The sequence below is a fragment of the Rhyacophila brunnea genome, unplaced genomic scaffold (assembly GCF_057557595.1).
Source record: "Rhyacophila brunnea isolate RB1 unplaced genomic scaffold, BYU_Rbru_1.0 scaffold_41, whole genome shotgun sequence".
Lineage (NCBI taxonomy): Eukaryota > Metazoa > Arthropoda > Insecta > Trichoptera > Rhyacophilidae > Rhyacophila > Rhyacophila brunnea.
Window position 1 is genome coordinate 3,472,140 of NW_028233078.1, and position 17,281 is coordinate 3,489,420.

Here is a 17,281-nt window from a genome sequence, read left to right on the forward strand (position 1 = left end):
AAATTCTATTTGCCCAAAAAATGATTGGTTTTTAGAAGTAGATGTTAAACTTACAAATCAAAGAAATAAATTTATCAATTGAACTGCAAAGAAAATCTATAATATTACTTTTTTATACATAATATCAATACAAAAAAAAAATCAAAAAATTACTCTGAATTTAAAAAATATTTACTCAAGGCTAGAAAATAAATCTCAAAATGAAAAAAGCTCATATAGATATAGACAAATAATAAAATGTATCAGAAAAAAGACACATGCCAATATATTGTTTATTTTACAAAAATCGTGGTTTTAAGGCAAAAAAACGAAGCGCGAGAAAGTTAAAAACGAATTATTAGAAAATCTTGAACGAAAAAGTGAATTTAATTTGCAGAATATAAAACCTATTACAATTTCCATCCTAAGTAATTTAATCCTTCTTGACTGATGTATTATTTAAATAACCTACAAGAAATTGAGAAAAACAGATGAAAATAAGTCTCAAAATTGTAAAGATTATATAAAATTATATAGAGAATCTCAAAATCCAAAATAGATAGAAATTTTTGTTTGTTTAGTTTAAAAATATATATAAATCAAAATTTTCTAAAAACCAATAGAAATATTCAATCTATCAAAATACATATATTTACACTAAGAATCTATTTCTACTTTCAAAATAATTTTACCACTATAATGCAAGATTTTCAATTCATAACACAATAAAATCAAATTAATAAACTATTTTTAAATGTAATTTAATGATAAATTCAATAATTTACAGCTCTACAAGATAATTTACTATTAATTAGGTAATCCTATTTAATTCAAAAAAAAAATTACAAAAAAAAGATTGTTTACATTCAGTTCAACATTATAATTTACTACATCAGGTAAATGTGTACATCAAAATACCAATTATTTATAACTTAGATTATAATAATTTATTCAATTTAACTTGAATTTTTATTTTCATAAATTAAAAGATACAAGAGAAGTATTTGAATTATTGAAAACTCTTTTATACATGATTCCAATAAGATTTTGTCTCTACCTATATGTCAGCTTTTTTGCAAAATAAAAAATACAAAAAATGGGGATATAACCCCTTTATCCATAATATACACAGATATAATAACGTAAAAGATTAACCAATAACTATAATGACACGTGTAAAGACAAATCAACAAGTAATTTTATTTTTATTATATTGGTTAAATTATATAAGGTCAAGAATAAGCATATTCTATAAAAAAAGACCAATCGATATTCAAAATATAAATATAATCAGTTATAATACCTAATGAATAATATAAACAAATCGAATTTTTAAATTGCAACAACTGACTAAAAATTTAAATGGCGATAGGCCTTTCCATCTTGATAATACACAGCTCAAATTTTATTAGCTATTGAAGATAATCATATTAAATATTCAAAATATCAGATATCAAATTATTTTTTTTTGGTTCCCTAAGCTTATATCACATACTAATATCATTCATATTTTTTTGCGGAGTAAAAGTGAAACCAGCCTCCGATTTTCTAAAGAAGGCGAATAGACCTCAAATACACAATCACTTCTGGCGATCCACGAGATAGTTCTTAAATTGATGTATAACTCATGAGGGCTAAAAAGTACTATGGATATATCACAACCAACGGAATGAAAGCTGCCCATAAGAGACTAAACAATTAATCGAACAAGAAAAAAGTAAGAGGCCAAAAATTTTCTGTAAAAGATGAGGAAGAAAATGTTGACTAAGAAGAGGACACTGGGAATGTTGAATAATATTTCAAATGGCTTCAATTTTTTTAAATTTAGCATACATTGAAAAAATTAATAAATATTTAAATTAAAACTAAAATAAAAATAAAAATTATATAAGTAGTTTTTATAAAAACAGGTACTTCCAGGTTAAATATTTTATTTAAGACCGTATGAAAATACTATAGAAAGGCTTTTAAAATAAATAAAGAATTTCATAAATGAAATTTAAGGTTTGATTCTTTTTTTAAATATAAAAAAGCAAGAATGAATAAATTTATTCCAAAATGGGTGATTTTTAACAAGGAGAAATACATTATCGCCCGTTATATATCCATGCAATCAACATTACGTATTTTTAGGAATTTGTAATATACATTTTGACCATTATTTGCTATTTTTATTGGAATATAGGGTAAATAACGAAAAAAATTATTATACGATGAAAGTTATAATTTATGATTTTTATAGTCTTTATTTTAAATATTGATTTATAAAATCTGTTGTAAAGTCTTCTTCAAAAAAACATTAAATAAAGTGTAATTTATAATACAATCTAGAATAAAATGAGATAAAAATACAATTAGTATAAAATATTTCTAGGAAACACATTTAATCAATGTGAAATTATACAGCAGATTCAAATAGATTATATCGATGGTTTTGCATGACTAAAGATAAAAAAATATAGCAAAGATATGCAATAATTATGGTTATTTCCATAGGTTTCAGCATAAAATTTTGAGCATACTATTTATATTTAGAGAGAAAAGGCCTAACTATTGTTGATTTTATAACATAATTCATACAAAAACCCATACACTGTGCTATATCCACCGAATAATTACAATTTTGTTGTAGAAAAAGTTTTTTTTATAATTATCAGCCAATTGTAGGCAACTCTACTGTGAATGAATTAAATTTATATTTATTTGCTAAAAAATAAATAAGTTACCGAAATCTATCTAAAATTCATTTATTCATATTTATTCCAGAGTTAAAGATAATTGTCATGAATTTTAGCATTTTCCTTAACAAATGGTTGTTTATAGTACAATTTTTACAAAATTTCTGTATGGGGATTATGATATAAAATTCCAAATTAGTCATTATTTATGAGCTGAATATTTTTGTTTATTCTTCAGCAAGAAAATAATACTTAAAAATATTAGAAACATTACGCATTTAAATTTTATTATATAAAAACAAAATCATCCAAATCAGAACCTTTTATTTACAATTATTAAAAATTTTGTTTTCAATTATATGCAAAATCCGATTCCTCGACAAAGAAGACATTTGTATCTCGTTCAATGAAAAAATAAAATGCAAGTTCTATAGTTTTTCAAATAAGCATACTGACAATAACATGAAAAAAAAGGCCAAATAAAATATTTAACCGTGTAAATTATATAAAATTGTATACTTGTGGCTTTACTATATTTATCTACAAAATTTGATAAAATTTACGGTCATTTTCTATAAAATATAAAAATTTCCAATATTAGTGCAGAAGTGGAACATCAAAAATAAATATTGTATGAAAGAGCTTTGATTTTAACTCACATCTTGTTTCTCGTCATAAAATCAAAGAAAACTTAATGTAATCCCAAGTTTTATTGCTTAACAAAAATTCTATGATTTCTTGATGCACTAAATGAGTTAAATTATATTTGCAACCTTATAATGCCCAGAAAAACTTTAATTTCGTAGATATATATTTTAATACCGTTTGACTGTCTTTTTTGATATTATATTTAATAAATAACTATTTCTACATCACACATATAAATTTGTGCAAAATTTTGATTTATCATAGATAGGGGAAGTTATTTTTTTTGATACGCATGAGCTACTTAATACAAACTAAAGAGTTTAATTCGATTTAAAGATTAGTTATAGTAATTAATGTAGTAGAAAATGGTGTCACATATAGAACGAGAGAAAAAAAATCAAAACACATTATGGTTCAACTATTTAAATATGTTTTCTTCGAAAGTAAATTAACAACAAATCATTTCGAAAATATTTACATGACAAAATGTAATTTCCGATGAAGAACATGAACCCGAATTCATGCTTTATACATTAAAAATGCAAATTTAAAACGTATATTTTATTATTTTTTAGATGATCTGTATAGTAATCAGCATAAATACGTTCGAACTAAATGTTATATAACCAAAAACCATATTAGCCATACATATTATTGACCAAATGCAAAAAAAAAGTTTAATAAAGGATGCCGTTTGATATTTTTAATTCTAAAATATAAATTTTACTAGATGTTGATGTTATTGATGTTTTCAATACGCCTCATGATTTAGTTTTGCAGGTTGTTTTTTCAATGGGAAAAGGTTTTATAGAACAATATATATAAAACGCAATAAAGACAGCAGATTAGAATTAGGTAAATTGTTAAAAAATATAAAAATACATTGATAAATATCTTCTTTTAGAGAGAAATATTACCGAACACTAATTTTTACATAATTACTAAATAAAAAGACAATTTACTTTCACATCTGATGTTATAATGCTGAATTAGAACATGACAAAAGCTTCATTCGTTAGGATTTATTACTAGAAATTAAATGTGATAAAAAATTGATTCGAACATGGGGGTCGGTCTCATTAAAATAAATATATTATATAAAATAACTCCAATCGAGTTTACAAAGTTGAAATTTTTATTATCGACTATATTCACAAAACTTGCATTACGAAGTTAGAATTCTACATTTTATGTATAATTTAAGCGATTTGCTATACTGGCATGCCTTTAAAAAGAGACAGATTTATTTGTGATTGTTTAAGAATAATAAATTCCAACACTTATCAAATGTATATCCATGAATTTTCACTAACACTGGATACTGATCATTGCTTAGCATGTTTACCCTTTTTCTAAAGACTACTGAATACCACAGCTTTGTCACGTCAACAAAATTTTTTACGTGTATCTATGAGACTTGAAATGATTTCAGCATCACCAAAATTTTGTTTCTTTATTTATAAAAACAAAAAATACTGACGTCTTTACGAAAATAAAATAGGTTTCATAGAAACCTTATATCCCGTATTTTACTATTCATTGCGTCATTTATAGCATATATTACTATTTTATATTTAAATATATTGAAAGTTTTTATTGATTTTGCAATTTAATAAAATAATTATCATGGCCCTCTTACATTTTCCTTGTATTTTGATAAATACTTTACCACGAATATTTATCCGATAATTTCTGTAAATATTTACACAACTAGGCGATCAAATTTCTTAATTTTAATTGTATTTGTGATCAAAGGCTACATTTAAGAAAGTAAAAGTTGAAAAAGAACCATAGTCAAAATTGAATAGAATCTTTATAAGAATATATAGAATCTTAAAAACTTATGCACATGATTAGTATGAATCTAAAAATTCTGGAACAACAAATAGGTTGAATAAAATCATCTAAATTAGTATTTACTAAACCTAAATTCTATTTCAATAAAAGCAATATTTTAATGGATTGCAAAAATATACATTACATACAAAGAAGTTGAAAGCATACATCCTTAATATTATATATTTTTGATAGAAAATAACAATTTACATAGATTCAAACATAAAATTTTCTATCTATAAATTTTTAGATTAAATGTGCTGATTATAATCTTGTGGCAAATAAATCTAAAAACACCCAAATACGATGTAAATGCAAAAAAACCCCAAATATTTCAGTCGATTTCATTTGGATACGAATAAAATTATTAAACTTTAAAAACTATAGCCGCATTAAACCCATATTCGGCTTAGAATTAGTGGGTAGATTTTATGCACTATAATTTAAAGCGCTAAATATAAATTAAAGCAAGAGCATTGCAAAAAGATAATCGATCTTTATGAAGTAAAATAATTATTTTAAAATCTATTGTTTTATAATATTGGCATATAAATCGAAAATACCCGTTTCATCTCTAGAATTCTATGTTACCTTGATTTGTATACTTATTTTTAATCTTATTTCTTCTGGTGTGATAATATGATAAGATTAAGTCGAAGTAAATCTAAATATCACACCAAAAATATTTTTGAATTAATTATAGTAGAACATTATACATTTGACATGTATATATCACCAGAAAACAAGATAATTGCATATAATAAAATTTAGAACTATATAACCGTTTTTAAAGTAATATTGCAGATGTTACAGCGTAAATTTATAAAATGTATATGCGTTAATTATGATTTGGTCAATTAAATTTGTTCAAGCATCATATTAAGATTTTATATTTAAAAGATTTTCAGTAAATCTTTTGTGTTTCATATATTTACAATCTTCACAATGCATCATCTCCTTTCATTCAAGGAATGTTAAATAATTTATGTTTTTCAATAAATTACCCATTAATTGCCATCAAAATGACCAAATCTTCAATGTTAAGCTAAAAATCAAATTATTAAAGGTTTGATAGATAGATGAAAAATAGACGTTCAAAGAATGCGAAAATACACGAAATTATTAATTTGATATTTCATCATCAGATCACAATAATTAGATCAAAAAATAAGTAAATCATATATGAAGCTAATAAGTATACACTAATATACAAATTAATTATTTTAAAGTATTTTAAAAAACCACAAACCAACCAAGATATTCATAAGTCTATTTAAAAAAAGTATGATGAAAAATTTTTGAACGTAGAAAATCTAATAAAACGTTAAACAAATGATATATTGGAGTTCAAACAATATTAAAATTCAAGCAACAAAGTATTAAAGTTATATAAATTCAAATAAAACCATATAGTCAAAAAAGAGACCTAAGAACAACTTATTTATTTCTGCAGCATAATATTTTAATTTGTTGGTTATTTTTCAATAAGTAATTTATAAATTTATCTAAGAAAAAATCTAATATGTTTGCTTGCGCAAAACTTTAAATTTCTTTATATTACATATTACGGTATACTCTTATAAATTAAATAATCCATACCTTCTTCCTCAAATTATGTTAAAAACTCAAGACTTATATACACAAGTTTTTCTCTACATGTTAGTATTTGTAGTTTTGCTTCCTTTTATATCGGTATCCCATATTCCTTAACATACGACATATTATATTTTATGACTAGAACATCCCTTGTTATGATATATATTAGTATTTGACCGATACATGTATGACCATGTTATATATTTTAGAAATACAAAAATTTATTATGACAGATTATAATTTAGTATTTAAATCAGTCTTTATCTAGAAGTTGCTCATATTTATTCCTGAAGATTAATTTTAGATTTTTGAAAATAAAATAATATATTCATTCATTCAACATAAATCCATTTTAATTACCTTTTATTAAATTATCACTTATTTTAATCTTATTTAAAAAAAAGAAAAATTTAGTTTACATAAGAACAGATTTTTCTAGAATTTCTTCTATAATAATCAATAAATACACATATCTCAAACAAAATCAGAATTTTAGCTGTTTATTAGAAACTATAAATGTTTTTAAAATCACTAGATATTTTCGGTAATATATAAATTAATTCACTTTTGTAATTTTATTTATTTATGGGTTTATTTTCATTTTATCGATTATATCTATTTAGACGTGTTCAGCGTGTTGGGAATATTGCACAACTACTTGATGCATCTTTTGACACCTTCCTCTGATCTATCTTCATCAACTGCTCTTCTTCTCTCAAATGTGCACTTTTGTAATAACTATATTTAAGTAAAAGCAATGCTTGCTTCAATAAAGTGAAGATGAATAACAAGAAAATCGAATCTATATATCGGTAATTTGTTTCAGAATAAAGATATAGTAAACTTGGAAATAGAAAAATAAAACCATGACTTAGAATTTCTAGTCATAAAAAACAAATAAATATGTTTCTGAGTAAAAATAATATTTCCACAGCATAGTTAGTTTTTAACGAATTGTGTGATGTTTATCAAATAAAAGCAGCTTAAATTTATAAGCTTTTGAAAAAAAGTATAATTTATAGAATTATAGTGCAAATCTTTCGTTTAAAAAAATCGCTTATGATAAAAAGCCGTACATCGAAAATTAAATTCAAATCACTATAAATTAAAAATTAATATAAGATAAACGAATAATTCTACATTGATTAATATATTCCAGTGCACGTTTTTAAAACTTAAAATGACAATAAATCAAAAGATTGCATCCATGGTCATTCAAAAAACAAACCAAATATAAAATAAACTTTTTATCGTGTAAAAAAAAATTAATTTTGACTAAAATTCCGATAAAGTAACTCTTCTATTTAAATAAATCTAGTTTAGAAAGTTATTTAAAAAAAATCAATTCAATACAGATGCAATTTATATTAACTAATGTCATTTTTTAGTTTCTTTTGGACTTTGAGATAAAGAGCATGGTTATCGGGATTAATAAACTAACTAAATATATAAAATGATGTATGTTCAAACGTTTTATTTACAATATATTTAGCGATATATATGATCTTCTATTTTATTAGGAATTTAGTTGTTGCTCAATAAATAATCTGTCGATATGAATTCTAGGAAAAGGAAATTTTATACATTCGTCCAAAAATACTGCGATTTTCTAGGGCCAATTAAAATATTTTTTTCGTCCATAGAAAATAAAATTGAATGCTTATGCTAGATCATATATCTATATAATGCCATTATTAAAGTCTGAAAAATAATATAGTCAAAATCAACATTTTTAAGAGAAATAGTAACATGGAAATAAATATGTATTAATTTTTGACAACAAAAAATTGATATACAATCATTATGCTTTTTTTGTTTATATTTGAAAGCAAAAAAAAATTTAATAACATTAAAATTAAATTACAAAAAATAAACAAGGCAGTCAGGAGAAGTTTTTATTGCAAATTTTTTATTTCATAGGTTTTAAAATTTTATTTATTACAACAAAAATGATTTTTGCTGTCTAATCTTAAAAAATTATTTATATATATGTTATAAACAGAAATAGCGCAATTTCAACAGGAATACCAATTCAGCCTAATTTCATATTTTTTTAATTTTATATTTTCCTAACTAATTATTAAAATCGATAGAATTTCAAAAAATACCATCAATCTTATGATTTGTGCTTTTTTTTATAAGTTCTACAATAGCTCTTGTAAATTTAAGCCTTAAATCAAAGACTTATTTATTCATTGATTATTTTCATTAATCTGCAAGAAGTGAGGAACAATTTTTAGTGGATAAAATTTTGATTTTAAAAAAATTCCAGGATATAATAAAAGTAAAACTGATTATTATATATAATGGTATATATAACACAAATAAAATGCGAACCAATATAATTTTAATCCAACATGGGTTCATTTATTTAGTATGAAGAGCAAGAAATTTAATTTTATATGTAAGTTCTTCAACATAGTATCTTTATCAGAACCATTGATTTTTTATTCAAAAATAATCTTCTTATAATTTTAAAGGTTCTAAAACCCCTGTGCTTCGATTAGTATATTTCCCCCTTCATTTGAAATATATTTCATTATCTTATATGCTAAAATTTAATTTTTTCACATAATTATAATTAATGTAATGATAAGATGGATAATCTATCACAAAAATCATAAAAGCTACCCAATATTATATATTCTTTATATTCTTTAACGTAAATAAGTGATAAATTTTGCTTAATGTGAGAAAAGTAATGTAAAAACATCACAAAAATATTACCTTAATAAATTTTTGTGTGATAAAATTAACATAATTTTCTAAATGGAAAACGAATATTTTAAGGAATTATTATCACCCATTTAAGCATTCTACATACAACAAGCTATTAGATTATCCCTGTCATAAAGTAAGTATGCAATCTATTTATTTTGAGTTTGTGCTTTATAAATATTCAAAGAAGATATAAATAGATTTCAATTCTTCGTTTTGCAATCAATCTTATTCTATACCAATAGAATAATGTAAATCTAGAAATCACGATCAATACATAATAAAAAAACAATATTATGGTTACATTAAGTTCTATGAAAAGAAAAACACATGAAATGTTTTGATGAAATTTATTTATTAAAGAAATTGAATCTAAGAGATTAACTTCTGGCCACGATCTTAGTAAAAAAAAAAGAAGATCTAGCTATTGAAATATGATTTGTGAAATTAATTTTAAGAGCAATGTGACGACAAATCAATAAAATCCAAAATCATTTTTTAAGAATCAAAATTTTTATCCTTTGTCCATAAATGACATGCAGAAGATTAAATATTTTTTATTTAAGGGCTATATTTATAGTCGTAATTTTAGTTTTTGTTCTCAGGCACAGCTTGCTTGATTCTCTGTACACACAGCGTATTTATACTTTCGGCTATCTTCTCCTCTCCAAAGTCTTCTTCAATACCCCACCTTCTTTCGAGCAGAAGATTAATAATATGGTTTATTTTTATTCACTTTAAAAGAAATTTTAAGTTCCTCGAATCGTGTGATTTATACAATTACGAGAATCTTAAATTGATTTAAGATAATTCATACCCTTATCATGATTATTACATCATAATCAATTCAACAAGGATTCAAAATGTCAAAATCAAGATTACGATGTAGAAAATACTAGAAGACTTCCATTCCAGCCGACGATTGTAGAAAAAATGATGAAATTTTGAGTCCATATAGACATAGAAATAATACCATGTATCAAAAATCATTTATTAAACATGAATACAAAAAAGAATATTATGTATGCGATTCTAAGCCAAGATTTATAATAGAGATCATGCAGCAAGTACTAATGTGAAAAACGAGTCTAGCCAACCTAATAAACAATACAGTCATCAGAAACATTCAGATGAAAATTCATATAGGCTACCAGATAATACTTTTAGTTTTTGGGATATAAATTTAAACATCTATCATCCGAACATTGATTTATTCTCATCTGTATCTGATATATAAAAAAACTTTGATTCACATCGTACTAAGTATAAACCAGATATGAAAGAAGACGTAAATAGGCATAACCCAGATTTTTTGGTTCCAAAAATTCAAAATGTTATAATAGGTCCCCATTACACAAACAAATACCGTCAACAAAGAAGCGCTCTACTGCCCTGCAATCGACGATACCAAATTATTTAGAAAGTAAAATTAAGCCAGATTGCTGTAACTGTTCTAATTTGAAAAGCCCAGCGATTATCGTGAAGACAATTCCAAATGAACAGAAAATATTTTTTTTTCCAGAGTAAGCAAGCTCAATAAAATTTCAAGTAGTTCTGGTCTATGTGAGTCTGGGTATATTGTAAACAATGATTTAAGAGAAACAATAACTCTTACACTAGAAATTATGAAATATAACAACAAATATGGACCAAGAATAAACCTAGATTATGATTTAAATGTAGATGACATGGAATTTATTGCAGATGCTATTGCCAACAATAATCTGTATACATGTTTTAGCTTTTAAAGCAATTTAAATAAAGAACACTACTAAAATATAGCAACCAAAGATAACGAAGAAAAACGGTTAATAAAAACGCAAGATACCATAATAAATTTTAATTGAAACATCAAAACCCGAAGGAAAGTTAAAGCTTTATTTATATCCAGAAAAGGAAAATATACGTCAAGAATTCGATTCTAAAAAAAGCTAAATACATTTTACGATTATAAATTTGTTTTTGAAGAAAATAAAAAGTCTTTAAATATGAACCAAACTAAAAGTGAAGGTCTGGAAACAATATTAGATAGCGATAGCGCTCATGATCAATCCTGGGAAAGAGATTCCTATGAAGAAAACGAATCTGATAAAATTAGCTTAATACCAAACACAGGCGTAAAAGATATGATTAAATTCGGAGGAGATGAAAATACAGTTTTATACCCACATTTTAGTGCTAACAAAGGCAGTAATTCTGATGATCCTAAATGTTTTTCGACAACATTGGATAACGCGAAACGCTTAAAAAAGGTTAGTGAATCATATCCCCAAACATCTTACGAAGACTAATTGTGATCATAAAAATAATTATGTAAAATATATCTTATTATCACCAGAAATTAATAATGACTAATTTATACAAAAAAATAGTCTTTTGTTCCCTAGTCTTTTTAAGAATAAAAAATACATAGTTTTAATAAATTGTACGTAATTTTAACCGAATATTCTTTATTTGCATGATTTTAAGAATTAATTACTTATTAATATCCACCAAATTATAGAGTAACAAATCAACAAACAACAATAAAATACAGCTTATTTATATCTTAATTCTACATACATATACCTTGTATCCGTAGAATTAAGTATTTTTCGTAAAATAAAAAAAAAGAAATCATTGGCAGTACCTCTATACTTTCCATATTTAGAAAAGAATAATTTATCAAATCATAGAATTAGAAATTCTATAATTTTTTTATATATATAATTCAATATAAATGCACGTTTAAAACAGGCAACGTTATTTTTAAAATTGACTAGGTGCCAGAAATATTTTATATTGGATTTTTTGCATGTTAATGATCATTCAAACAAAAAAAGAGCAGTAAAACCCGTTACATATAGTCTAACACTAAATAATACATAAACGTAACCATCTTAACTGTCGTACATTTTGAAAATAAATTTTCAAAAGCAAGCACACACACACTTTCATAATAAAATATTAGTATTAGAAAGGTTTCATTTAAAAATTAGTATATCTATGCAATTTTGCTTTCAAATACATTATATAAATCCATATTATCAAAAATTGTTGTATTTAACCCGTTTTATGTTCACATTGTTAATAATTATATAATATACTAAGTATCATTTAAGTATTTTGAGATATTATACTAAGAGCGTTGCTAAAATACAATGCTAATGATAGTATAATAGTTGCATGATTTTATAAATTTGAGGCTAATATGCGGAATATTGAGGCTGTATCAATTTATATAATACGCCAAAAAATACATTTATAAAAATTTTTGACTGTATTATAAGTGTCTTTTTTTATGGATAAAATTAGGAATTTTTTTGTGCATCTTATTATAAGCACATATTTGCTTATTAAACAATTCAACATACTCTCAACAGTACTTCGCGAATTTTAACAATTTAATGATCCAGTAATGAACGTGCTGGTCGAATAAATAGTCATTTCGTGAAAACTGTAGCATGTAATAAAAATATATTAATTGGAAAAATAAAAATCAGTTGAAAATTATACGCTTTTATAAAGAGATGCTATTTATGAAAAATGTGGTTTTCTATACGAATATAAACAATCCAGCTCATAATAATTTACACAATAATAATTTATATAAATTATACATACTTTTATATAAAAAAAATTCAGAAAGGCATAAACAGATTTTTATTATATTTTATAATTATTAAATGGATTTTCTGCAAATATATCATTAAAATATTCATTTTATTTATGAACTAATTTTTAACTGACTTTATTATTTTCTCAAACAGATTATTTGTTGTATTTTTCTAACAAACTCCATAAATACTTTTTAGTATATCTTTCTTCTGCTATATTTTATTCATACCCCTTCTTCTCTCAAAATTATCAGTATAAGAGTCTTTTTCATTCCTGTAATTGGCAATATTATCTTAAAAAATATATATTTAGCAATAAACTTCCACAAAAAATTATACATTATAGAATATAAGAGTCATTTCTGCTGAACTTTAAGCGTATGCAATGCCTTGGTTGGCAGAAAAAAATTAATTACAATAACGACGTGTTTGAATGCCCTTGTCTTTGAAACTTCTATGGAGCTAGGAAAAAAAAGTTGGCGGTCAAAAATGGTGGAAGAAGACATGTATATAATTTCGATGACGAAAACATAAAATAATTTAGAGGGTGAGATATTTTGATACAAACAAGAATTAACATCAAGATAATTTTTTTTTAAAATGCAAAATAATTTATGTAAAGTGTACTCAAAGCTAGTAAACGAGAGATAAGGGTTTTCCAAATAATAAAGAATTAAGATTTCATAAAGATTTAAGAAAGTCATAGAAATAAAAATAATGCTGTAAATAAGAGTACCAGGGTAAACTAATTAAGAGATAGGACTGAAATTACATTAATTATATAGAGAATTTTGTGTACTTGTGAAGAGCCATCCAAAAAAGAATTGGCGTTATAATATATCTTTATATTGTAATAAATATAGAAAATTGCGAAAATATAATAAATATGCACGGATTTGCATCTCATTTATAGCGTACGAGGCAAAGGCTTCGAAGAAAAATAAATTATCTGCGCAAGATTATGCTAATACAAATAAATTATGAACATAAAAACGAAGGTAGTTTAATATTATAATTTAAATGAAACAAAAAAATGTATTGAAATTTTGAAAGGCAAAAGAAGATTGAAGCGGCTCTTTGTAAATATCTTAAAAATTAAATTTTATTGTCGAATAGAATGTAGTTAAAAATATTTCAATTTTCTAATTGAACAACAATTTTCTAGTTTATTGTTATTGTGTAAAACTAATATTCATCAATTTAACAAAATATTAAATAATATATCACATATACACATTTTCAAAGTTAGGGCACAGTTATTGATTCATTCAACTAGAGTCAATTTATATTGGCTGAAAATCGATGTTTTAATATCAAAACTAATATTATAATTTATTATATGGGAAATTACAATAAATAAAGTGCTGTCAAAAGATATAATTCATAGTATCGATGATGAAGTGCATTTTAAAAATTAAACCTTTTACATAATTTGATTTCTTGATTTTTCAATTGCATATGCATTCAATCTATTATATGCGCCTTAATAGATTAATTTGTAATATGTTTTATAAAAAAATCATATATCATATCAGAATCGTAAAATGTACATCTTTATAGATAATAAAAGTCGTTAAGTGTGCTTTAGTGACTAAAAATATTTACCCTTACTTTTTTTGTCATACTTAGCAATTAATATATATTTTATTTTTTCATATAATCTTGCAAACCGGGTGGTATTTTATTATTACACATGGCATAGTGTAAGCCTTTTTAAAATTTACTCAAGAACTCTACGCGCCAAACTATAGTGTTTTGGTTCTATTATCTTTTTATATGCTATGCGCTGTCTTATACAACAAAAGGAATTAAAAATTACTATATATATTATAATTATGTATTGTACTGGATAGCCATATACTTTATTTTCAAATTTATAACAACCTTAAATATTATGGATCAAGAAATAAATTGGTATTTGAGATTTAAATATATAAATGATTTTTTCATTTAATTAATCCTGGTTTTTAATTAAATTTTATTTTGTCATCGATTTAAGACACGACAAAATATTTTAATGACATAAATTATATGCATGAACACCCTAGTTAATTAAAATAAGTGTTTTTTGACTTATTATTTCATACTTTTTATAAATATTTTATTAAGTTAAGAATTGTGTTAGCTTCTAAGTTTGGTTATTTTATATGTACCGTAGATGAAACATGTTAATTTTAAAAAACCAAATAAACAAATATTATTTAAGAAATGGCCTGAAAAAATATTCTTGCAATAAAATCATATTCGTCTCGTGGTACATAAACTCACTTAAATATAATACGAAAATTTTATTTAAGTTCTTATTATTTCATATTTATCAATATGAATTTCAAACTATTTTGTGCAAAGGATATTATTATATAATTTATTCGGATTTCAAAATATTCTCTTGCAAATATAGCAAAAATATTAACAAGTCAAATGCCAAATATATCATTTGAATTACCAAAAAAAGATTATTGCAAAAAAAGTAATATTTGAACACTTAATATTGCAAATTAAATAATAATTTCACTTATTGTGCGTAATTAATAACATTTGGTTTTCGTTGAGGGATTTCTTCGAGTAAAAATAAAGTTTTATCTTAGAATAATATTTTTGGCAATAAAAGGGACTAAAGTTATTTTTTAAGCAAAAACATTTATTTGCTGCTATTTTTACGTTCAATTTTACATGTTTCTCGCAAAATTACAGATTTCTTCATTTTACAGATTCACTGTATATTATTATCAAGCAAAACATCCTTATAGTTTACCTAAAAATTTTCTCTATAAGCTTAAAACATTTAAGTAATTTTCTTAGACTATTCTTTGTTGAATTACTTAAATTGCCGTGAAGTCTATAATGACAGCTTTTAGGTAATTACAACAATATTTTATGAAATATAGAATTTGGTTTTATGATGCCTTTGTACTAAATAGATAACTGATTTATAGTCGGTGTTATATATACATGCTAATTTTATTAACGAGGTTTCTTAAAGCTAATATTCAACTAGGTAATAGTGCAAATTTTTATAGCAGTTGTGTCAACTAAAGTTGAAAAATTAAAATGTCTAATCTTATCTAGCAACAACAAAAATTCACATATAAATACTTTTAATGTACAATAAAACCTATTTAACTTAGATATATTCTTTCTTACAAAAAAATTTGTATTATTATTAGTTTTGAGATTTTCTGATTCTATAAATATTTTGTCAAAAATCAAATACACACAAATTCATATTGTATATTCCTATATATGCGATATCAAAAAAAAACCTAAAAACCATATCTTAACGTTTATATGTATTTTTCAGGTCTATAAATAACTTTAAAATGAATTTTCGCTTATAACAAATTAAATGAGATATAAAATCAAAATCTTGCTTCTAGGTTCTTATAAAATCTTCTAAGGAGCTTATGCTTTATATTAACCATAGAAAATAAATATTGGAAATTACTATTATAGTTTATGCAAATTACTTTTAATTCTACTTATAATTAAGTAAAATTTTTATAACACAAAGATAATATATTTAATCGTTGTAAATTTTCATACATGTCAGATTTTTGAAATACCTCGAAAATATTTTGTTAATAATATAAACCTTTTAGAGATTTAATGATCCTTTGAATGCTCTAGTTCATAAAGAGCATGAATAAGCTTTAATCTTTGTTTAAAATTTGTAGTTCTCATAAAAGAATAATGCTTCAACAAAAAACATAATAAAACTTTATATGCGGTTATAAAAGTTCATTCATTTATAAAATTAGTAATATCAATCTACAAATGTAATATTGCAAAATTTAGAACTTCTAAAAGTATTTTATTGTACTTTGATGTTTGCGCATGGTTTTTTAAATCCTAAATTTTTTTTATAGTGCAATTTTAGTTTTAAAAAGCTTTCGGGTGTGTTAGTCCGAAAAATTTTAATGACTTAAATAAGGTTTATTAAATAACGAAAAGGAAGTCAAATGTTTTAAATCTTGTTAATAGCAAAAAAAAATTACCGAACTTCATCATTTATACTTTTACATATCTTGTGTGCATCATCGGTTACGTATTTGCGATAAATTATTCTCATAAAAGTATTACAATTTTTCATTATTTTTGAATTTTGCAAATGCCCGTAGGTTTTTAAAAAACTGAAGTATATAATATACAAAAATAAATTATTAGTAAATAAATATTCTACGGTATTTCATATGAGTTGGGATTGGAAAAACGCGGAAAAAAATATTTGCA